The sequence below is a fragment of the Papio anubis genome, chromosome 15, assembly GCF_008728515.1.
Source record: "Papio anubis isolate 15944 chromosome 15, Panubis1.0, whole genome shotgun sequence".
Classification (NCBI taxonomy): domain Eukaryota; kingdom Metazoa; phylum Chordata; class Mammalia; order Primates; family Cercopithecidae; genus Papio; species Papio anubis.
In genome coordinates this window covers 22,194,811-22,218,588 of record NC_044990.1, presented here as the reverse complement: position 1 = coordinate 22,218,588, position 23,778 = coordinate 22,194,811, and the positions used below count along the sequence as shown (strand labels likewise).

General features: G+C 39.3%; 1 protein-coding gene across 7 annotated transcripts in view; it reads left to right on the top strand.

Annotated features, from left to right (window-relative positions):
- Positions 1–23,778, top strand: part of ENOX1 (ecto-NOX disulfide-thiol exchanger 1) — a 583,643-nt gene that overhangs the window by 83,716 nt on the left and 476,149 nt on the right. The window contains exon 1 of one of the 7 annotated variants that reach the window (XM_021929572.2): positions 201–898. The exons of the other annotated variants lie outside the window; for them this stretch is intronic. The gene's annotated coding sequence lies outside the window, so the exon portion shown is untranslated. Of the gene's footprint in view, positions 1–200; positions 899–23,778 lie in introns of those variants that run through there. 7 annotated transcript variants of the gene reach the window in all.

The window sequence follows — 23,778 nt, the reverse complement described above, 5'->3', positions numbered from 1 at the left end:
GACTTGACATGTGCTATTTGCAGTTTTCAGCCTCTTATAATTTTGTGAAAAGTGCAGTGTTGATTGAAAGTTTCTATTTTTGATCATGATGTTAAGATAATTGTTTTGTTTTACCTCTTGCCTCAATAAAATATGAGGTTAAAAAAACTTCATTTTTGTGGATTTTTATATGTGTTAAAATTGTAATATTTAAAATTTTCAAAAGATGCCCTTCTATGATATGGTTTAATGGTTTGCATTTTAGCTCACAGTCTACTTTATAACCCCTGAGTTTTACATTTTATTATTTATGCTGTGATTTGGCATTCTGTAAAATTTCTGATATTTGCCGGCTACTCTAACAATTAGGGCCTTTGGAGGTCTGTATTTCCAACTTTATATCATTGATCTTTTCTTTGTTTTTACTGTAGCTTCCAGGTCAAGATTAAATGTGTTTACCAAAAGGTACTCATGTAGGAGTTGCGATTCTTACATGTTGGTTGCTGAAAACCAAAGGGCTTTTGAAGGTGGGATGACAAGCAAAGCATTATTTGTAATAGAGTGTCACTGTTGGATATGGTAAAGTAAAATTTTAGGTGAAAACCAGTGACACAAAGGGATTCCCTGATGACTCACCCATTTTTTTTTTTTAGTACACTCCTTCATTTTCTCTGACTGCTTCTCTCCTGCTGCATCATTACTCTCTGCTTATGTACAGAGTGTTTGAATATATTCTCCACTGTGTCTTCTTTTTCTCTCTTCCTTCTTTGCCCTTCCAAATGTGGATGTACTGCAAGGCCCTATCCTTTCCTTCCTCCTTGCTGATTCTGCTGTGATGGAGCATCTGGAAGCTTAGCTTCATTCAGTTCGTGAGCCTTTCCTGAACAGGGCAGAAGGAACAATAGAAGCTTCATCTACAGTAAGTAGCATATGGGGACCCAAACCAGTTTTGATCCTGTAAGCCAGGTGTTGACGGAGGGGTGGTAGAGTTACTTCTGGTTACTCATATTCAGACCATCCTATATCCCTCCCACAAAGCCTATCAGATCTGTCCGATTTATGTGAACCAGAGTCTTCCTGGAATCCCGTCCCTTTGGATGGAACTTGGCTATTTTGCCCAGGTCCTGCTAGTCCTGAGAGGCTGGGTTCTGCCCTTCATCTCCTGATCCAGTGGCAGGTGATCTGTCCTGATATGGCTAGCCTCTGATTGGAAATTCCTGCTGCTGTGCCTGACTTTCTAGATTAATCTTCCTAGATATCAGCACTGGCCTGATTAAGCCTGTGTTTGCACTGTGCATCAGAACATTGTAGTTGAACAGCCAGCTCCCTTCCTCAAGGTTGAGCCCTAAAATTGGGTCAGTTTCCCAAGCCCTTGCATGGCCTTGTCCTGGTCTTCTTTGCTTCTTCAGTGGACTGAGTTTCCTGTTTGAGGTTATAACAGGCCACTTTTCTTCTCCCTCTGTTCCCACCCTGAAGGTTTCAGCAATGAACTCTATTAGGAAACATTGCTTAAGCTCCGATTCTATATTTTTATTTGCTTGCTGGACCCTACCTACATATGTTCCCCTGATAGCTTAAACCCAATCTATGTCTAAAATTGAACTCATTTCCTTCCCACTCCTACTCGTTCTTCCTTCGGACTTGACCACCCTTTCTGTTAATGACACAATGGTCTATCCCATCTTCCATGCCAAAAACCTAGAGTCATCTTGTATTCCACCTTCTAAATCACTGTTCATATTCAGTGTTAATTATTTCATTTATTCTGTATCTTTTTCCAACTCCTCATTTGTATGTTTTACTCTGTGCCTTTTTTTATACAGTTGCCTCTGTCTGAGATGCAACTCCTTATTTCTGCTTGTTTAAAACTTTTTTATCCTTCAAGAGCCAGTGAAGATGATTTCTGTTCCAAAACCATCTTCTCTGATATAGCCAGCTGGAAATATTCTTATATATTCATAAAAAAAAAAGGAATCTCAAAAATTTATCCTGTCATTATTTATGTACATCTTGAATTGTCCTGGTTATAGTGTAAGCACCTGAGATAAAGGTGTAAGTGCGTGTTTCTATGTGTCGTTTATTGCTATATCATATCCAAACCCACCCAGATCTTCCTAAATCGGTCCCTGAACTCCAGGTATCATTGCTAACTAGCATGGATATCCTTTCTATGTGTCCTATAACACCACATTCTGTGGCTCCCAAGCTCATGTCAGCCACTCTGTTTGTGTCCACCTATAATGGCTAAAAATTGTCCACTATGTATAAAATGCCTTTTGAAGTATCCCAATTACTTTCCCAGTTGACTCCCCCAAAACCAGAAAGCAGACACAGAAGGAACCAAAATAAATCAAATAGCAAAGAAAATGGCACAACCATTTTGGAAAACAATTTGGCAGTTCCTGAAAAGGTTAAACATGACCCAGGATATCTCTTAGATATGTATCCAGGAGAACTGATACATATGAAACGTATTTTCATATGAGTACCTGTACATGAATGTTCATAACAACATCAGTCATAATAGCTAAACAATGGGAAGAACCCACATGTCCATCAACTGATGAATGGATAAACAAAATCTGGTGTTAATATAGCTATACCATGAAATATTATTCTGGCATCAAAAGGAATGAAGTACCAACACATGTTGCAACATAGATGAACTTTGAAGACATTATGCTGAGTGAAAGAAGCTAGTCACAAAAGGCTACATATTATATAATTTCATTCATATGAAATGTCTAGAATAGGCAAATTCATAGAAACAGAAAGTAGAGTAGTAGTTATCATGGGTTGTAGTTGGGGGATGGGGAGTGACTACTGATGGATATGGGGTTTCTTTTGAGGATGATGAAAATGTTCTGGAATTAAATAATGGTGATAATTGCCCAACTCTGTGAATATATTAAAAATCACTGAACTGTACACTTAAAAAGGGGGAATATTTAGGGTATGTGGATCGTATTTCAATAAAGCTGTTATTTTGTAAAATATGAAGAAAAAATGAGGCTGGATGGGGTGGCTCATGCCTGTAATCCCAGCACTTTGGGAGGCCGAGGCGGGCCGATCACCTGAGGTCAGGTGTTCGAGACTAGCCTGGCCAACATGGTGAAAACCTGTCTCTACTAAAAATACAGAAATTAGCTGGGCACAGTGGCACGTGCCTGTAGTCACAGCTACTCGGGAGGCTGAGGCTGAGGCTGGAGAATTGCTTGAACTCAGGAGGTGGAGGTTGCAATGCGCCAAGGTCATACCACTGTACTCCAGCCTGGGTGACAGAACAAGACTCTGTCTCAAAAATAAAAATAAAAATAAAAATAATTAGATTATTTTAAAAGTAAAAGGAGAAAGGGTCTGAATATGTTTTGTTGAACCAAGGTGAGCCCTCTGGCTATGATTAGGTCAGTTAAAGCACTTTGATGGATGAGGAGATCAAGGCTCAGAGAGGTTAGGTAACCCCTACTTAGACTCCTGCAGTGTGTGGTGGGAATGGAGTAAGGAACCATTTTTTTTAAAATGTGAGTTTATTCTGCTAATCATGGGTTACCTTCTCAGAAGAGCATGCAGTTCATATCAGGTGTGTCTTTGTGAACATATCACTCTGTGGGGCCTGGTGCCCGCAGGAGATTGAAGTCTAGATGTGCTCAGGACTAAGCCCCACTCACTCAGGATTAAGTCTGCCTTGCAGGATCTTGTAGGGTGCCATAGATGTGTGCAGTTAGTGCTTGTGCTCTTCTCTCTGTGACTTGTGTTTTCTATCCTCACTAGAAACAGAATGGTTGCTGGCCTTGCCTGTGAGAAGAGAATGGTTGGGGCACATGCTTAGGGCTAGCTTTAATTTCTTAGATAAAATGCAGCAGACAATTAGGGAGAAGATTTTAATTAAGCTATTTCAAGGAGGAGAATGTTCACTAATGAGGATTGTCTCAAAGAAACAGGAGAAAACTTGGGTTTTATAAAACAAGGAAGTCACTGAGGAAGGATAGAGGTGAGTCTTGTCTTGGAATAGGAGAGGGCAAAGTGCTCCCTTGCAGCCAGTGACTGCTTTAACCACATCTCCTCTAAGATTAACCACAAATTAAAATTGCGCCTACTTCTACCATATGTGGCATTATAAAGGTGACAGTAATCTTCAAGTATCACTCAAGGGAATATATTGTCATCCCCTTTTTACACAATTGGCATACGACTCATTTACTTCTCAGCGATCAGTTTTAAAGGAAACTCAAAAGACGACCTACCAGAGAGTAAAAGAAAGAGAAGGACTGACTTGTGTGAACCGCATTGTATGAGTGTCCTGGCAAAGCGACTGCTAAGCCAGACCCACTGCAGGTGGGAAAGCAGAAACTCAGCAGGAGAGGAGCTTTGGAGCGATGCGATGGAATTATTTTTCATAAGAGCTGAGGGAGTTATTTTTGAACATAAGAAGTGGTCAAAATTTCCAGGTTTGGGGTTGTTAAGGCTGACTTTGTTCTAGCACCGACTAGCTCAACAAATTAGTTTCTCTCTTTTTTTTCTTTTTCCGTAAGCTTAATTTCCATGATTTTACCATATGGAAACTCTGACTTTTAAAATGAACTTGCTCCATTGAGCAGGCTTGGTGCATTTTTCAAATGTTTCTTGACATTAACAGCTCTATTTCTCAATTAGCAAAGGGAATAAAGTTGATTATGCATATCCACAGGGTGACAATTTATATCTGATTAGCAGCTCTAAGGTAAACATTAAAAGGTCACTATAAATAACTTTTACTTCTTTTGTTCTCAGAAAGACCAGTCACTAAGTCTTAGCTTCCCCATACTCCTGGTGGTTGATAAACCCTATTTTAAAATGATGGACTTAAACTAATATTGAGAATAAAATATGTGGAATTTGTAATATTGGGTAATAAAAAGAATTTAAAGCTTAGTTGATATTTTTGTTTGTTGGATTTTTCTGCCCATCCTCTGATACCCATCTGTTTTGTGAGAATTATTGGCTAATCATAGATGTGATTACTGTTCATATGAGAACATGCATATAGACTTGCAACATGTCCTGCTAACCTATGCATGCATTTATCCTTAGAGCTGAACGGTCATCCAACTTTTTTGTGACAAAAGATGGGCAAACTTTCAGAGAGAGGGAGAGAGGAAATTAGCTTCACCTTTTCTATTCTAAAAATGATCAGAGTTGAATGAATAGGAAACAGTTCATTCTTGTTTCACGGCCACTGGAATTAGAATAGCGGCTGACTGGTTTGTGTATGAGAAAGATTCAGAAAAGGAAATCTATAGTGTTAATTGTCCAGGCAGTCTATGGTATTTTGTTAATTGGATTTCACAAACTTTGTACAAGCTGGACTTTATGAGTGTTCCTTGGTTGTGGTTGGTATAATTTAGTTAAAATGGCAGCTTTTTTAGACATGTGACTCTAGCCATTCACACAAACACTGGTTTTCATCTTTCTCCATTCCTATTAAACAGTAGAAACAATGATACTGTTCAAACAATGTATACATGCTCTTTGTAAAAAAATCAGATAATTCAAAAATCTATGTGTAGGAAAGAAGGTATAAAGAAGGAATTCATAGTTCTACCTCTTAGAGATGATGATGATTCACATTTTAAGAAATATCCTTCTAAGTTTTTTTCTTGTTGTACATGTAAACACACCTATTTAAAAACAATACTGTGTTATAAATTGTTTTCAAATATAGTTTTAAAAATAAATTTATAACAGGTATAGCTTTTTTGTAAATATGCATATTATTGATTTTGATGGTACATGATACTGTACTATAAAGAGCTACTATAATTTAAGAACACCTCATTGATAGATGTTTAGCTTGTTACTTAGGATAAACTCTGTTGAAAATTCTGGGTCATAATTTTTAATATGTACTCTTAAACTACTTCCCGCAAATTTTTATCAGTTTACTCTCAGCAGTATTTAGCAGTGCCCATTTTCCCACGTCTTCAATAAGTCAGAGTATTTTTTTAAATCTTCGTTATTCTGTTATACAAAACATTTAAAATTTGAACTTCTTTGGGAGTTTGAAAACTTTACATAAATTTAGAGGCAATTTGTATGCCTGTTCATGTCATTTGTTTTGCTTTTTCTGATAGGAGGCTTGTCTTTATTGTATTGGTTCAAAAGAGTTCTTTATATATTAGGGAGATTAGCCCTCTACATATAAATCAGTTTATACAAAGTAAATTAGATGTCAGGCAATGTGCTAAATATGTAGTTTTCTCTATTTGTTGATTGTCTTCTTACTTGGATTTATAGCATTTTTTCCCAATTGAAAAGCTACTTATTTGTGTAATCAAATGTATCAATCCTTATAGTTTCTGGCTTTTGCAATTATACTTGGAAAAAACTTTCTCCCCTTGGATTATAGAAATTGTCCCTTAAATTTTCTTCTAATTCTGTGATTTTAAAAATCATTTAAAGATTTAATCTTTCTCAAATTAATTTTGGGGGAAGATACTTGGTAAGAATCCAAAATTATTTTTTCTGTATGTTAACTTGTTATCCCAACACCATTATTTCAGAATCTGTGGCTTTCCCAGTCATCATACACCAAGTTTCCCTAGATCTTTAGGTCTAGTTCTCTTTCCTCTATTCTGTTCCATATGTCAATTACCATCCACTAATTCAGAGATACAAAAGTAGATTCACATATAGAAGTATTAGAGTTCACTCACGGAGTTAGGTAAAGAGTGTTTGGAGAGGATTAAGAATGAGTCCAGGTGGCCGGGCATGGTGGCTCCTGCCTGTAATCCCAGCACTTTGGGAGGCCGAGGTGGGTGGATCACGAGGTCAGGAGATTGAGACCATCCTGGCTAATGGTGAAACCCCATCTCTACTAAAAATACAAAAAATTAGCTGGGCGTGGTGGAACGCACCTGTATTCCCAGCTACTCAGGAGGCTGTGGCAGGAGAATCACTTGAACCCGGGAGGCAGAGATTGCAGTGAGCCAAGATCACACCACTGCCCTCCAGCCTGGGTGACAGAACGAGACTCTGTCTTAAAAAAAAAGAATGAGTCCATGAACATTAAAGATATAGTAGGAATGAGCCAAAGGAGGGTGGGGTGATTAATGAGGAGGTGCATACTAGGCAGAGACTTGAGTGTAAAGTCTCTTAGGTGAGGACTAGCAGCTGTGTGTGTATGGTGTGAAATGTGTGACAGAAGTCATGAGAAATGAGGTTGTAACCATGGGGTAAATGTAGATTTATTCTCAGATGGTGTAATTGTTGTGAGGGTTTATATAGAGGCATGATACCATCTGATTTGTGTTTTAGATATTTTTTTTTCCCATGGAAGATGAGTAGGATGGATTCTAGAGAAATTAGGCAGTAGGTAAGAAGATGATGAGAGGTTTCTATAGGAGTCTAAGTAAGGAGTGATGGGCACCTGGACTAAGATAGGGGTGGTGGAGGGAAAGAACAGAGGCAGATGAAAGACTTGTTTTGGTACTTATGAAGAATGATGCTGATGGGAGAGTGAAAGGTGGTCCTAAGTTTCCCAGTATTGGCAAATGGTTTCAATTTTCTAGACATAGAGGAGACAAGATTGTCTTGTGAAGAGAAGGAGATGGCAGGGTTGACTTTGTGGCTTTAGAAGAATGGCAGAGATGAGAGAAGGATCTGTCTAAACAAAGTTGACGGAGTTCCAGCCTAGTTGCCAATTGAAGGCTAGATAAAATGTCCAAATTGTGAATTTTGCATTCACATATTCTTTTGAACAAATGCCTAAGAAGTTTCACAGGCTATGTCCACATGGTGTTGGCAAACTCATGCCCTTCTCCCGCCTCAGACTAGCTGAGAGGTTCTAAAATCTTCTAAACTACATATTTAACTTAGCCAGTAGGAAACAAGTTGTGGTTTCTCAGTTTCATACATTATCTGCATCAGCAGCTTAATTTCTAGATGTGCTTTGCAGACGATATTTGAAGCTAGCAGACTTTGAATAATGATGACCCTATAAAAGTAGCAATAAGAAAGACTTGTTGGAGCTGACAGAAAATCTCCTCACAGAAGCCAGAAATGCTGCTTGCAGAGTTTTTCCTTGCTTATATCCACTGGCTGGTCTCTTTCAAATCAAAGGAAAAATTAATTTTGCTAATTGGAAGCCTATTTCCAATGGTTAAATTCATTCCTGATATGAGTTACAGTGTGAAGACGTGTAAAGGAAGAATAAAATGCATATGATTTGTGCTACTGAACTGCCAACTGGGTGTCATTAAGTAAGGAAATATGGGTAGCATTGTCACCATCCTCAATTTATATTTATTGAACACCATGGTGTTCAGGCTTATAAATAGTCACTTGGTCAGGCTGAGTACACTAATAATTTATGCTGGGCAAGTAGAAGAGGTTACTAATTTTGTTTTCTATATGAGTGCCTCCTGGGCAGTTTTTAAAAAAAATATGCTTGTCTTTTTTTTTTTTTTAACTTATTTATAAGCAAGGCTGGCTGTTCTTTTGCCAAAAAGAGTGTTCTAAATACAAAAATATCAGAACTCCCATGGTTGCCTTGAATACCTTACATTCTAAAGAGAGAGAAGAGGCTAGATTGATGGATACCACTCTGCTAGTTGGTAACATGCCAGCAAGATTTCAGATCTCCCTTTTCCTAGCTGGGATCTCTTAGAGGAAGAGCCAAGGAAGGGGGCATGGGTGTTCTGGCCTGGATTTTTCATTCAGGCTACAGACTCTGTTGTATTCTGTAATAATGGAGAAGAACTTAAAATGTTATCAGGGTGAAGTCCAACTTCTTTTCCTTGGTCTTTCCACTGTTGCATGTCCAACAGACATGCAAAGTGGGATGGTTTGGGTGGTGGAGAAGAAGCCTTCAGCAAAGCAGAGAGCATGGAAAATTGCAAAAAAATGGAAGCGAAGAAGAAATGCATTTGGTAATGAATCCTGTGAGTGTTGAGTATATATATACAACGACAGATGTATATTCATATTTATATTATGTTCATATGTATATAAGATCACATAAAATTTTTGATGCAGGATGCACATTTCACCTATAGAGACAGCTTGATTTATGGACACAAAAGTAAATGGAAAAAATGCATATTATGACACGTAGCCCTAAAGCAAGCTCTCTCCATGGTAATGAAAATCTGGCTTTTTCGAGAAGCTGATTTTGCCATTTTCTCTTAAATCCAATTTGGCTTATTTTTCATCTAAGTATCAGAGGCACCAAATAATGTCAGCTTGTCAGAGATGTGCTCAGTGCTTAATGGTGAAATTTGTGCTCACATTTCTACATACATTGATTAAGTATCTAACACAGTCTCCTAATTTATTTTTGTTTTGTCATTCTACTTTGCTGGATCTTCCTTTTATCTCTTCAGTGTATCTCCTAACATGGGTGTTCTTCAGAGCTCTGACCCTCATGCTTTATAGATGCCTGAATCACTTTTATTCATTTTCATGCCTTCTTGACCTCTCTGTGTATTTTTGACTCTGGTGGTAGATCCTGGTAGCTAGCTGTTCACCAAAATTCAGTCTACTCCTGATCCTAGAAACAAACACAGCTAAACTGCATTTCTCACTGCTCTGGCAGTTAAGATCTCTCCATAGAGACTTCCTACAAGTGCTTGTCTCTGAACTTTCCTCCTTTTGGCTGAGTAGGATCGATGTTGCCATTGGATGGACTCCTGGAATGACTGTCCTCCCTCAGCCCTGGCCTGAGTTCTATCATCATATGAGAAAGAAATTAAGCTTCTTATTACTAAAGCCACTGATTTGTGTGGTCTGTTAGTATATTTTAGATGACCCTAACTAAAACAACTTACCTAGAGCCCAGATCTTTTTCCTGAAACTGAGATCCAACTATCTAACTGCTTATTAGACACATCTTGGGTGATATATTTTAGGTATATTAAACTCAGCTTGTCTAAAACTGGTCACTGCCTCCTTCCCTCTGACCCTGCTCCTTCTCCTGTGCCCCTTTCTCTGCAAATAGTAGCCCTGGACAACCAGATGCTGAGTCCACATACATGGGAGCCATTTTTACTCTTCTGATTGCCACACTTCTCATTTAGTCCAGGAGTTGGCATGCCCTAGCCTTGGGTCGAATTTGACCTATGGCCTGTTTTTTTGTAAATAAGTTTTTATGGGGACACAGGCATGCTCATTCATTTTTATATTGTCTATGTCCACTTTCTCACGAAAACAGCAGAGTTGAGTAGTGGTGACAGGAACCATATGGCTGGCAAAGGCTAAGCGTTTTTTATCTGGTCCTTTGCAGAGAAATTTTGCCAACCTCTCATCTAGTCAATCGCCAAGGCCTGCTAATTCTGTCGTCTTAGTATTCTTTTGAACCCATCCCCTTCTTTCATTTCAAATGTCACCATTACCATCTTCATCTGGACTACTGAAATAGCATCCTAAGTGATTTCTACACGTCTAATCTCACAGTTTTATAATCCATTCTCCATATGGCAGCCAAAGTAATCTTGCTAAAAGGAAATGTTGAGGGTCTACTTGTTGCTGCAGTTAACCTTCCATAATGATACCCCTCCCAAATCGATGTGACTTTACCTACAACCCAGGTCTCTCTCCCGAAACTCAGATCCAAATATCACTACCTTGATTAAAATCCTCCAAAGGCTTCCCATTGCCCTTAGGATAAGGGCAATGGGAAAATAGCTGGAGCCTGAGTTTGCCTTCTCACTTAAACGCTAGCCCTCCTCAGTGGCTTTGAGTATTTTGTTTATATTGTGTTCTCTCTAGTCTATGGGTCTCCTTCTCCCCCTTCCTACATTCTGCTTTTACCTGGATAAGTCTCACTCATCTCTCAGGTCAAAATGTAACAGATATCTTGTCTAGAGGCTCTTTCTGATCTCCAGATTAGCTTTGGTTTCCTTCCTATGTGGCCCATAGCACCCTGTGCTTCGTCTGTCTTTATAGTTACTACATTTGATTGACTTCATGATTTATCTCTCTTTCTCCCACTGACTGTAAATTCTGCAAGAGGAAAGGCCTTGGATGTACTGAGTCTTCCTGAATATCCAGGCTCCATCATGCTTGGAACATAGCATGCACTGTGGGGTAATATCAAGTCATGTTTCCCGCCCTCCTCTCTCTCCCGGAACTTAAGAAGAGTGCCTTCTTAGAGTAAGGATTTTAACTGAACTAATTAAGTTCAAAGAAAATAAGTGATGAAGGGAGCCAGTCATGAAATAGGCTGGCTTAGTGGGTGCGAGTGGGGAAGAGACAAACTCTGTAGAATACAAAAGCAGAGGAAACTGCGAGATACATGTATAACCACACATACGACACTCATTCAGGAATTGCCAGAACATCTGAGACACCCAATACTCCAGATTGACATGATCCATTCCCCTGTGCAATGACCATGTCAGCCATCTTCAGTCACAAAGAATAGAGGAAAAAGAACATTACTTTTTGTCCTAGAGAGAGGCCTTGAGCAAATGCTATTTATTCATTGTTCCATTCAACCTTTCATTTGTTTGTTTAGCAAATATTTGTTAAATGTGATACCAGATGCTTGGAATACAAATAGTAAGGGATAAAAGGAGTTATTATACTAGTGAGAAGGCAGACACCTAAAATCTAATTATAGGACAATATGGTAAGCACTGTAATTTAGCAATTTGTACAAAGTGGTATGAGAGCACAGAGGAGGAAGCAAATTCCGTCGTTACCTATTTCTGGCAACATGAAAATGGAAATGTATGTATACTTTTTTGTGAGGAGCGGAGGAAATGAGTAAAGTTCACCTCTCTTGTGCTTTGGTTTTGCGTGAGTAGTTTTTCACTGCTGCCTTTCCCACCTTTCTTTGGGGCTGTGATGGAGAGAGTATGCTGTTTTCCACATGAATTTGCTTGGCAGATCGGATAATTCATGCTCCAGGACTAGCATTAGCAGCATTTCTTTGACATATTCGGGTGAGTCATAGGAGAGAAGACAGACACTGTTCCCATGATGTCACCACCCCTCCCTGACCTCCCCAAGGAGATGCAGGAGGAAAACTCAGTTTCTGTGGGTTGACTACTTGAAATAGCCAAATGGGGCAAATTGCACTTGAATGAGTGTGATGCCTTGTGTGTAAGGTCTCAGAGTCTACATGAGAATCTTTAACCAAAGATTCACTTAGCTGAGAACAAACCCTGGTCTTTGTGGGTCAACATTCATATGGTTCAACTCCAGAACTCCTTTTGCCTCAGTAAGCCAGATTAACACAGAAATGGACTGGCAATGTGCTCTTTCCCTTTGTTATCTTCACTTTCTTAAAAAAAAAAAAAAATAAGAAACTCCTGTATGTTTTTTCTGCTCATCTTTTCCTTCATCTTTCAAAATGTATTGGAAGTAGGCTGATCCTGATAGAAAATCTCATTGACCACTGATAAGCAGAAGTAATTGATAGCATGCATTCACATTCCATCTCTGCCACTGATTAACTGGGGAGACTTGAATGAGTTACCGAAGCTTCCTACGCTTTGATTTTCTCATCTTAAAAAATGAGAATATTAATACTACCGGTCTACCTCAAGATATTATCATGAGGATTAAATGAGATAACACAAATAAAGTCCTGGTATATCCCAAGAGCTACTTAAGGTTATCTTTTGTTATTAAGTCCCAATATCTAAGCCTTACTGATTGTTTCTTCTTTGTTTAGAAGGTCAGACACTTTCCCTTTGCTATTCCAATCATGACAGTGGTAAGAGCCTGCTGGAAGATTAAGTCATACATGACTTTTGACTCCTTGGTTGCTGTGTGTTGGCCAAGATGTCATGTATATTAAGAGATTTCTGAGTGTTTCAACCATGTAGTGTGTGTGTGTGTGTGTGTGTGCGTGTGTGTGTGTATGTGTGTGTGTGTGTGTGTGTATGTGCGTTTCCTTCTGGGTTTTCTGAAAGGCAGTGACAAGTATGTTAGATTCCCGAGGAGGGATTATTTGATAAATAATGGGTATGCCTCCCAGCAGGCAAAGGTGTTCTCATTTCTCAGAATGCCCAGGAGACAATACTAGCTGAGCTCAAAGTTGAGCTCATAGTCATCTAAAAGTCCAGAAGGAGAAAGACAGCAGAATAATACAGATGTTCGTAATTCAGTAGCCTTTTTCCTACCACCAGCACCGTAAAGAAAAAAACCTGTCCCCATGTAATGCCTTTCTTTCAGAATTTCCTTTTGAGTTAAGGCCTCACATAGTTTAGGGCATGAGTTGCCAAGTACACTGACTCATTTCTTCATGATGTAAGCCATGAACAGGTTACTGCTCAGAGGTTGGAGGACCTACTTTAGGCCAGCAGCGAGGTACGTACATGGCTGTCAGCTGTGCCCGTACACTTTCACTCACCTGGGCTCCCCTGAGAAATGCCATACTCAATTCCTTACCATTAGCTGTGAGTCCTACACAGAGGCCTTGTTAGCATCAAAAAGCTCCTCTTCTCTGCCTTTCTGGCAGCAACCTACCCAGGGGAATAGAAGGAAACTATGCAAGACACACATTGCAATTGCTGGGAAGTGAGACTTCGTGCAGAAAATGCGGATCAACTAGATCTGGATGTAGTGAAGTATGAAGAGACCCATTGTGGGACAGTGTCATCCGGGTGAACTTGAAAGCTGTGGCAGACTCTTTGGCACCAAGTTTTGTTTAAAGCAAACACTGTAGAGAACAGCCTTGGGGATCCTGGGAAATTGAGGAAGAGCAGCATGGTTTACACAGTGAGGCCAAAAAGAAAGTAAATGCTTAAGGGACAGTAATTTCTAAAAACTATCAGCTCTCAAGAGACATTCTAAATAGCATTTCTTTGAAAGCCATTACAAAGTTCAAATATTTATATTGGTATTATTTAGCTATGATCATGAATTTTTTTTTTTTTTTTTTTTTTTTTTTTTTGGTTTGAGGATAGCATACATTTCTATTTTGTAATTAGGGAAAAATATTGCTCCAAAAATCTGTAAAGGGACACAACTTTCGCTGTCTATGGTGGACTATGGCTACTATGCAGAAAGGAGCATTAGCTTAATTTAGCTCTTACTCATTCCTTCCCTCCAAAGAGGTCCTATCAGTCGTTGTGGTAAATGTAAACATGGGAATTCAAGTGCTTCTGAAGATTACCTGTTCTCTGTAGGGTGATAGTCCTCAGAGATGTTCCAGAGCCTCAAAAACAAATATATTATTATTCCCCAGTTGTTACTGTTACTAGTGTGGATTAGAGGTGCTGTCATGGGACTGATGAATCTGTTATAAAAGGACTTTTGATCACCCTTCATGGCCACTCAGAAGGTTGTCAGAACTTCCTACATTTTAAATATCTGTGCTAGGAGACATCCTGGGACATCTGACTTTTGCTCATCTTCTTACTTAATTTAACACGCTCTTCTTCCTTCCTCTAGACAATTCAGTTTTAGTGTCCCATCAAATATAGCTGAGTGAAATCCTTTCTGACCACTTTGTTTCCTCAGTAATTGAGATATACCTATGTCTACCGCACAGTCAAGAACTTGACATTTTCTGACATATATTGCTCTTACCAGTTATTAAAATATCACTGCTTAAAAAATATTAAGGGGCAATAAGACAATTTCACAAATGGCTAAAATATAAGATAGGCAAGGACATAGGAGCTCAAGTGAAGAGATGTTATTTCTGGTTAGGAAAACCTCATGGAGTAGGTTACATTTTAAGGTATGCTTTGAAAATCATCGGGTTTCAGCAGGTAAAGTTGCTTCTTTTACAGACATGTACATCTTCATTAGCTTAGAGGGTAATCTATGGAGACAGAACATGAGTTCTCTTCCCATAGTGTCCTTTGTGACACATGGTTTAGTGGCTGACACAGAACCATGTCTAAATACATATTTATAGACTTAAATTCCGGCCAGAGGCAGGAAATAACCACCCTTCTACCAGGAGGAGGAGGTCAAGGTGGTGTTACCAAGACATTCAACTACATGGTAGAACAAAAAGTTGTCCTTGTCCAGTAGCCCTGGAATGTTTTTCAGGAGGGCACGTACCCCTGTGCTGGCTTCTTGGACCTGACTGCTTTGATGCCATATTAAAGAGAAGATGAAGGAGTGAGTGGGGCTCTGAGGGGACAGCCTGGTTGAGCCTCCAGTTTGGAGGTGGGTCTGTGGCTGTTTCATCTTGGGATGAAAAGAATCATTCCCAAAACCCAACTGAAGTTGGTGTATTTTTAAATCTCACTCTTTTGTCTGCTTCTCTTGTCTTTGTTGCATCTGTCTTGCATCTCATTGGGAAAGGTGATAATGGACTGACAAATAGCCATTACATTAGTGTAGTGCATCTCTCCCCAGCACGAGCTGGACCCCAGACCTGCTTCTGTAACTGTGAAGACACGGCAGTCCCTTTCGAGCTCCCCACTTCCTTCCCAACCCCTGCCTCTCTTGCCATAGGATACCGAAAGGCAATTGAGGAACTAGTATGGTGTTGGGTGGGGGGCCTGAAAATTTCTGTTGCCTTGTAGCTCACCCCCAAATAATTGCTCGACAAGTGCCAGAACCTTGAAGTACTACACAACAGCCAGTCATAGGAGGAGAGTTTCTCAGTAGAGTGTCTGCCATTGACCTTGGCCTAATTTGTCATATTTTGGCTGACAATTGCAAAGATAAAGGATGAGATACCTTAGATTTGATGTGCCACATTTTCCCTCTGAAACTAAGTTTTTTTTACTAGCTAATGATTTTATTCTGTTATATTAAAAATCCAAAGTTTATTTTATAAGCATGGCAACTAGCCCTTATATGAGTAGTATTCCATACGCCCTAAGCGGAACACATAAAATGTCATTTCAAGTGCCAGGTTTTTTCTAATGCCTTTTTTTCTTTCACAGAATTTTGAAAGCAGCTTAAATCTAATTGGCTCCCCCAGGATCTCAACTCCTGTTATATTTGTGGCATTTCTTTTTCTGAGAGGCATCTGGAGAGACTGAACTGCCACTGCTAGCTGGCATGCAGGGTAGGAGGATACAGCAATGTGTTTTTTTCCCTTCCTTAGAAACTTTCAAATCTTGGCTCAACTCTTTCTGAGCTTTGAGTGTTTAATTTTTGCAATTGTTTTTGTAATGTTGAATTCTACTTTTTCTATTATTGAATTTCATATGAATGAGAATGGCAACTACAGCCGCCGCCACCCATGGTGGCCAGCCTGCATTTGGTGTGAAAGAAAAATTAAGAGAAAAAGGAAAACAAAACACATAGTAGTAGTATAGATCCATGTAAAAATACTTACCATGCATGGTTCTAGTAAACTGGCTTTCTGCAGGTCTAGCCTACTAAAAGTAAACAACTCTTTAGACCATGGAACTGAGTTGGTTTTAGTGGCCCAGATTCAGATGTTCCTATTATCTAAACAAGTGTGAGAGGACTGCCAAAACCTTTCCTTTAGTCACAGCGAGTTCATACCTTTTATGAAGCCCCACATAGTGAATGGAAGAGAAGATCGCTACCTTGAATGCTAGAGAAATGGGGAGAGTACAAACAAACCAGGAGGCTTTGTTTGCTTTAAAATGTTTGCTTTATCCAGATCCTTATACTTAAAGATCTGAAATCTAACAACAATAGAAAAGTATACTTATTGAGTCCATTTAAAAAAATTTATTATAAGGCTCTGGTTTCAGAGCCTCAGTCGTTCATTGTGGAGTTGAAAGTTGGGAGTAAGGAACAGTGAACATTTAGGAGGCCGTAGACCTGATCTGGGCAAAGCATACTGAGGAGAGTCTGAGGCTAGATATGAAAGCTTATTGAGTACAGTGGGCAGGCAGTGGGGTTAGAAATAGCGTATGGAGAAATGGTAGGAAATTTGTTCCTCCTTTGGAAGATAAATGATCTAAAGTCTGTATATTAGAAGAGCCTTATAATATTTGATATCTCCTTCTCCTAAACACAGGCCAGAAAAGTGACAATGAGAATGTGCTAAAACTTTAAGCTCCTCTTGATTGTGTGTGTGTATGCATTATGGCCCAAGTGGGAATATCTGTTTAATTGCAGTCTGATTGTCCTGTTATTGGTTAGACAAGACCTGCCCAAACATAGAGAAATCTAATTTCAGGCTTAGCAAGCAATAAGTTAATCATAAAACACATTTATTAAATTAAAAACAGTAAGATTCTTATTAACTCATTTAAAAAAGAAATCTCAAGATTTTCTTCCCAAGAGAAAAATTTAAATATCTGCCAAATGGGATCGGGGCCAGCCATATTGCATTTGGGTAAATGTATACATTTTGTTGTCCTAAGGGGAATGGCATGGACTTAGGGAGTCCAGTTTTAATTTTGTTTGTGCCATTAAAGAGCTATACAACCCAGGGCAAATGTCTTTGTCTTACGGGCCCTTAGTTTTTCTCATGTATAAATTGAGAGGATTGTGTTAGGTGGTGACTTCTAAAGCCTTTTCTATTCTATAAAACATATAAAGTCTCTCCTCATATTCTATAAAACAAAAGTATAAACAGGGGAAAGAAAAGCGCAGAAATGGTTAGGATAAAAGTGTGGCAGCTCAGTGCTTGAGGAAGGAGTTTCTGGGAGGAGAAGGGAAAGGGTCAGGGCAGAGTTGCAGCAAGTGTGGTCTTCTGTCCAACTTTAGTTCCATGTCTGCCTTTCTGAAGGCTTTGGATAATGCAGAAATGCACCTCCTGTTTGCTCGCTCGCTCTCTCTTCTTTCCTGTTTCTCTGTTTTTTCTTTCTTCGCACCTCCATTCTCTGCTATCTCTATATCTCTCTGAGGAATAGATGTAGTTAGGATTCATCAGGAAGACACAAGAATAATGATGAAAGTTGGAAAAAATAATTTTCCAGATTGTTTTTGTCTTCTCATTTCCTGACATCTGTTATAGCTTCAGTTTCACTTAGAAAAAAAATAGTTAATGGGTTGTATGTTCACAGTGATGATACTAACCTTGAGTACTTGCTGTGTGCTGGGAATCGTTCTTAATGCTTTAGGAGGAATTCTGTATTTAATCCTCATACAACTCAATGAGGTAGGTACTGTTATCATCACCATTATGCAGATAAGGACACTGAATCAGAAAGGTTAAATAACTTGCCCAAGTTTTACAGTTAATTGTGGTGAAGTTGGGATCTGATCCTAGGACATTATTTTCCAATGTCACTACTCTATGCACTTAGTCTTGCTGCATCTTCTCCAAGGCAGAGATGATGTATTTTTTTTTCATTTTTTTATCCCCTTTAGAATTGGTATAGTGCTTGAGGAAGGTGTACTTTGAATTGAACTGAAGGCTCTATTCCATCCTTTCTGGAATGGAGAGTTATCCATGGCTTCTCTTGCCCTGGGCCTCTAGGGGCATAACTGTGTCCAGAATGCCTTTCCAAGGTGCTTGTTGAAAAATATTTGCCTTGTTATTTGAAAGCATCTACTTCCTTTCTTTGTACACTTATGAAACTTCTTTTAATTTAGAAGTTTTAGTTTTAATACAGTTAAACCATAGTTTAAGAAAGTTGGATTGCATTTCTGCATAAAGAGTAAAACTGGAACACTAAACAAATATGTGGATAAATTAATATATGAACCAAGTGGTATTTGAGGAAATAACTGTGAACAAAAGGTCAGTGAAGCATTGCATTACTGTATTTAGTTATTAGAAAAACCCCTTTAGGGTTGTATTTGCCTGAATGCAGTTGGCTTCTTTTGAGATATGCTAGGTTTTTCATTTATTATGAACATTTGACACAAGAAAAAAAAAAAGGTCAGTATGTTTACACTCCAAGGTCAGTATGTCTACTCTTATATATGGTATTCAGGTGAGAGAAAGAAGTAAGAAAGCTACTCTTTTGGGTATTTGTTTCCATGATACGCAGATAATATCTTTTTGATAGGATTTTGCATTCGAAGGCAAAGGATGCATTGTTTATTCATTATGTCCTCTAATACCTCACTTATCCAGTGGTCATATTTCCAGCAGTTCTATCATCTGGAGCTTTGGAGTATTCAATCGTAGAATATAAGTATTGAAAAGGATCTTAGGGATAATTTAACCCAATTGTCTTATCTTAAAGACGAAGAAATATAGCCACAAATGAATAAAGGGCCTAGCCATGGGTTAGAAAAACATCTCCAAATAGAAACTACTAATTACAAAAGTTACATACTGTTTACTCAGTTCACTTCTTAAATATTTGTTGAGTAGGTATTATGTGTAAAACATGAGGGATGGAACAGTCCTCCTTTGACTAGGGTCCCTCCTTAAAACTTTTACCAAAACGTGTGTGTGTGTCATGAGGCCACAGATAAGAAATAGCTGGAAACTGTTCCTGGTAAACCCTTCGAAGATGACAGGGACTTGATCTTGTTCATTCCCCAGTGTCTCATGCTGCTGATCACAGGAAGAAATGAAAGAAATGATCACAGCATAGAAATCTGGGAACATTTGGTACGAGCAGATCTACTGACTTAAAAAACCCTCAAGGAATTTTTATTTTTCATTACAGTGTTAAGTCTAAGTTCATGTTGATAACTGAGTCAAGAAGAGGTTAGAGTTCTTTCAACCTGCTGCTTAGCATAGTGGTTGAGGGTATAATACATTTTTGAAAGCTATCAAATGAAGAGAATATTAGTGCCTAAAAGAGTGAGCTTCAATTCCCTGGGATTTTTTTCCCCAAAGTTATCAAAATTTATTGAACACCTGCTATGCATAACAATCTATCTCTAGACCATGAATAAATAAGTTTAATGTTAGTAGAGGGGAAATTGAGTCATTGTAAATAAACTTGATGTTTGGCCGTTAACTTTACAACAGGGTTTTATATATTGGAACACCATTATCAAGGTTGGTCTTATGCAAGGGGTCTGGCTAAATATGAGACAGAGAGAGGAGAGAGGATAAATAAGCTATATTAATGCCTGCAACCTAGGCAGTGTGTCGAGTGTGTGACTTCATTTTATCCTCACAGCAATCCTGTGTGCTACTCAGTGTTGTTACCATTTTGCTGATGAGGAAACTTGGAGTCCAGAGGTGAAGTAACTTGCTTAAGATGATGTAGCTGACAAACAGCTAGATTGGAATTTGTATCTATGGAATTCTAGAGTTCAGGACTGGTCCATTGTGCCCGATGGAAGTGGCATTTAACTCTCCAGCTGACATTGAGTGTAACTTTACAGACACATGCACTCATTCATGTATGCATCCATCTCGTCAACAAATATTTGAAAACCAACTTTATGTCAGACTCTACAAGGACAGGCAGATCCGAATTCACAGAAAAATTTAACTATAGGATAATGTATTACATCATAAAGACATGTGACAAAAATCATAAGAATGTGGTGTTTTTTAAAAATTAGCCTGCAGACTAAGTACCATTACTTTAAGATATATTTGGGAGATTTTTTTTTGAGTTTTATAAAATATTAACTAGACATGAATTCAAAATTAAGTCATTTGTAGTTAGCAAATCCATTTAAAAAACTTCATAGTGATGTTAAATTGCTGATGTTGGCCCTGGTGACTGAAAGAAGGCAAGCTTTCTTTTATTCTCCACTTTCAGGATGGTAGCTTCCCCATTCAGCCTCCTGGATGTATTGTATACACATTTCTTTAGCACCTCCCAGATTTCCAAGTAAATAGGTTATCAAGTAATGTTTTATTACTTCACCAATTCTGAATTAGTGAAGTCTAAATTAGTGAAAGGTACAGAATAGAGAATCAGAGAACAAGACAGACTAACATAAAATATGTAATTATTGTTTGTCAATTTAATATAAAGTGAAACCTAAAAATAAATAAAAATAACAAAAAAGAAATAGACTGATAGTATATTCTAGAAAGCATAGGATCTCAAGTCAGAAGACCTGGATTTGGATACAGATTCTTTCACTTGTGTAGCATTCTGCACGATTCTAAATCTCTTTGAGTCTGGATGTGTGCATTTAATAATGCTTATGTCACAACATTGTGAGAACTAAAAGATACCATAGATGCAAAAAAATGCTTTGCAAAAATAGTTATAGTGTGAAATTGTGTACTTTATAGAATCATCACTATGATAATTGCCACCTCAAGGTATCAAGTGTCAAACATTGGGCTCAAGATTTGAAGGGAAGAAGAGAAAGAGAGCTCTGGAGAGAGGTTGCTTTCAGTATGAAGGGAGAAGATTGCAGTATTTGTCTTATTTTTGAGGGCTCAGTTTCTTACCCTTTCCAGTTTAGGTGGCATTGGCACCCTACAGCCTCCTGCTTCCAGCCTCAGAGCCACCTGTACGATGTCTCATATCGGCACCAAAGGCCCTCATCTTGACTCTGCTTGTTCCTGACCCGTTGCTTCCTTTTGGCCACTCCCACTCGTGTGCCCTTTGCTCTCCCTGCCTCCCACTGGCAGTCCATCTCCATGGCTGACTGACTCGGGCTTTTCCTGGGAGCAGGCTCTCTGAACGCAGGGCCCTCCAAATGACTCTCAGTTTGCCTTCATTCTTGCCATCTGCCTTTCCTGTATTCTCTGCTAGTCTCACTGACCACACTCCCAGAAAGGAAATAACATTTTAATGACATGAGAAAAATGGGAAAGTGATATGTCCAGAAGTAAAAAGGGTTCTGTAGGGCAGATTGGATGGGGAGATAAGGCCTTGATGGAGGGTCTTGGTGGGAGACTCGGTGGGCAGTTTCAGAGGGTGGGCCACCTGAGTGTCTAATAGCAGGGCAAGTTTCAACTGTACTTTGTGTGTGCTGAGAGCATATTACTGTGTACCTTTGTGAAAGTATTGGCAAGACAATCAGTAATAGATGGAAATGACTCCATCTTCATACGAAGGCAACACATATGACCACTGTGATTTTAGCCCTGACAAGTGATTTTCTAAATCTGTAGACTGGAGGTCAGGGTGCAACTGACCAGCTATCTCAAACTTCTTTTCCCTGAACCCCTTTCTGTGGGTGTTCTCAGTCCAGTTATTTCAGGCCCCAGTAACTGTGACCACTGTGATCGTGCATAATTGCCTGTTGTTCCTTAGGGGGACTGTGCTTGCAAGGTAGGAGTCCTTTGGAAAAATATTATTAGAGAAAAGCAGCAGAGAGGAAGTCTGCAAATCAACTAGAAAACAACCAACCCACGTTTAGTAGGAACAGAAAATGTATGACTCACAGGGACAAACACAGAGGCGGACACCCCTTCACTGTTTCTCTTTCAGACTTCTAAATATGAGGTGGGTGTCCTCACAGCTCTGAGGGAGAGCCTGATAAATGGAAAACGAAAATGTATTTTTAAAACTTGTACAGGTAGTATACAGACTAAACGGTGTGTCCAGGCTTCCCAGTCCTGCCCCTAGCATGTGTCTTTAAATATGATCTGCCTTATTTTAGTGGTAATTTCATCTAGATAAATTGTATTCCTTAAGTCATGTTACAAAGAGCAGACCTCCTGTGAACTCTTTGGTTCTAGTGTTTTTGTTTTTCTCTTTTCCTAAAATGTGTGCAGTGCTTTTGATGTTCTTTGAGCAACCTAAAGACTAGATGAAGAATTCCAGGTGAGGCTACTGATAGGCCTGTGATTCCTGGGCATGAGTGTTTCTTCCATTCATGAGGAATCTCCACCTGTGCAGCCCTCAGAGGATTTCTGGAGAGCTTGTGCAGTAGACGCCTTGTGGTTCATAATTTAAATGTCTGTCTAAAAATCTATACCACAATATACCTTAATATTTCATTTGTTCTCTGTAAAGTTTGCCTTGGTGTTAACGATCTTTTGGCTTTATCAGCCACATTTTATGGATTATTAAAATAGCACCTGTGATGGGATGAGCAAAAAGAAAATGACACTGGTGAGGGAGCAGCACCCCCACCCTTACCTCATCCGATGATGTTGTCACGCTGAGGACAGGGCTTGCAGGATGCCCACACGCTCCAGATGATAGGCAGAGGGCATGAGGTATGGCAGGGAGTCCTGAAGGGAAGCTGGGGCCCCTTGACTGCTTGCTGTGTGACCTTCAGAAGACCTTTCACCTCATTTGCCATCAGCTTCCTTGCATGTTAATTGGGACAACAATAACAACCCTGCCTCTCTGTTCTTCGAAAGATTGCTGACATGATTTAAAACTTGCTTTGAATTTCAAAAACAGTATTAAAACATAAATGTTTACATATGTCCATGTATATGTGCAGATATGTGTGTATATGTGTGTACACACACACATTTGCTACTCATGCTGAGGCAGAGATCAAGCAAGCTGAACTTGATTTCCCTTGGAGGACTGAACATTCCCACTGCTTCCAGAGATCTGTACCATGGCACATGGCACCTTGTGTGGTCTTTGTGGCTAGGGTCTTCCCCATCTCAGTGCATGGTCTCTGCTCTCATTCAGAAATCATCTTTGATTCCTCTTTCTCCTTTATCCCCTACATCCAATCTGTCCATCACCAATCCTGTCAGCTCCTCTTTCAAATCCATCTACTTCTACTGCTCTGTTGCTACTACCGTAGACTAGACCACCATCATCAGCCTCTGTTGATTGCCTGTGATCCATTTTCCATACAGCAGCCTGAGTGACCTTTCAAAAATGTAGAATACATAATGACAAGCCCTGCTTGAAACTATTCAGTGGCTTCTTGGTGCTTTTAGAACGAAATTCAAACTTCTAACCATGACATGCCAGGCTTACTCTCGCAACTCTACTGGTTACGTTGTTCACTGTGCTTTAGTCAAGCTGGGCTCTTGGGTTCTTCAGCTCACCACATTCTTTCATACTTTAAGGCCGGGCGCGGTGGCTCAAGCCTGTAATCCCAGCACTTTGGGAGGCCGAGGCGGGCGGATCACGAGGTCAGGAGATCGAGACCATCCTGGCTAACATGGTGAAA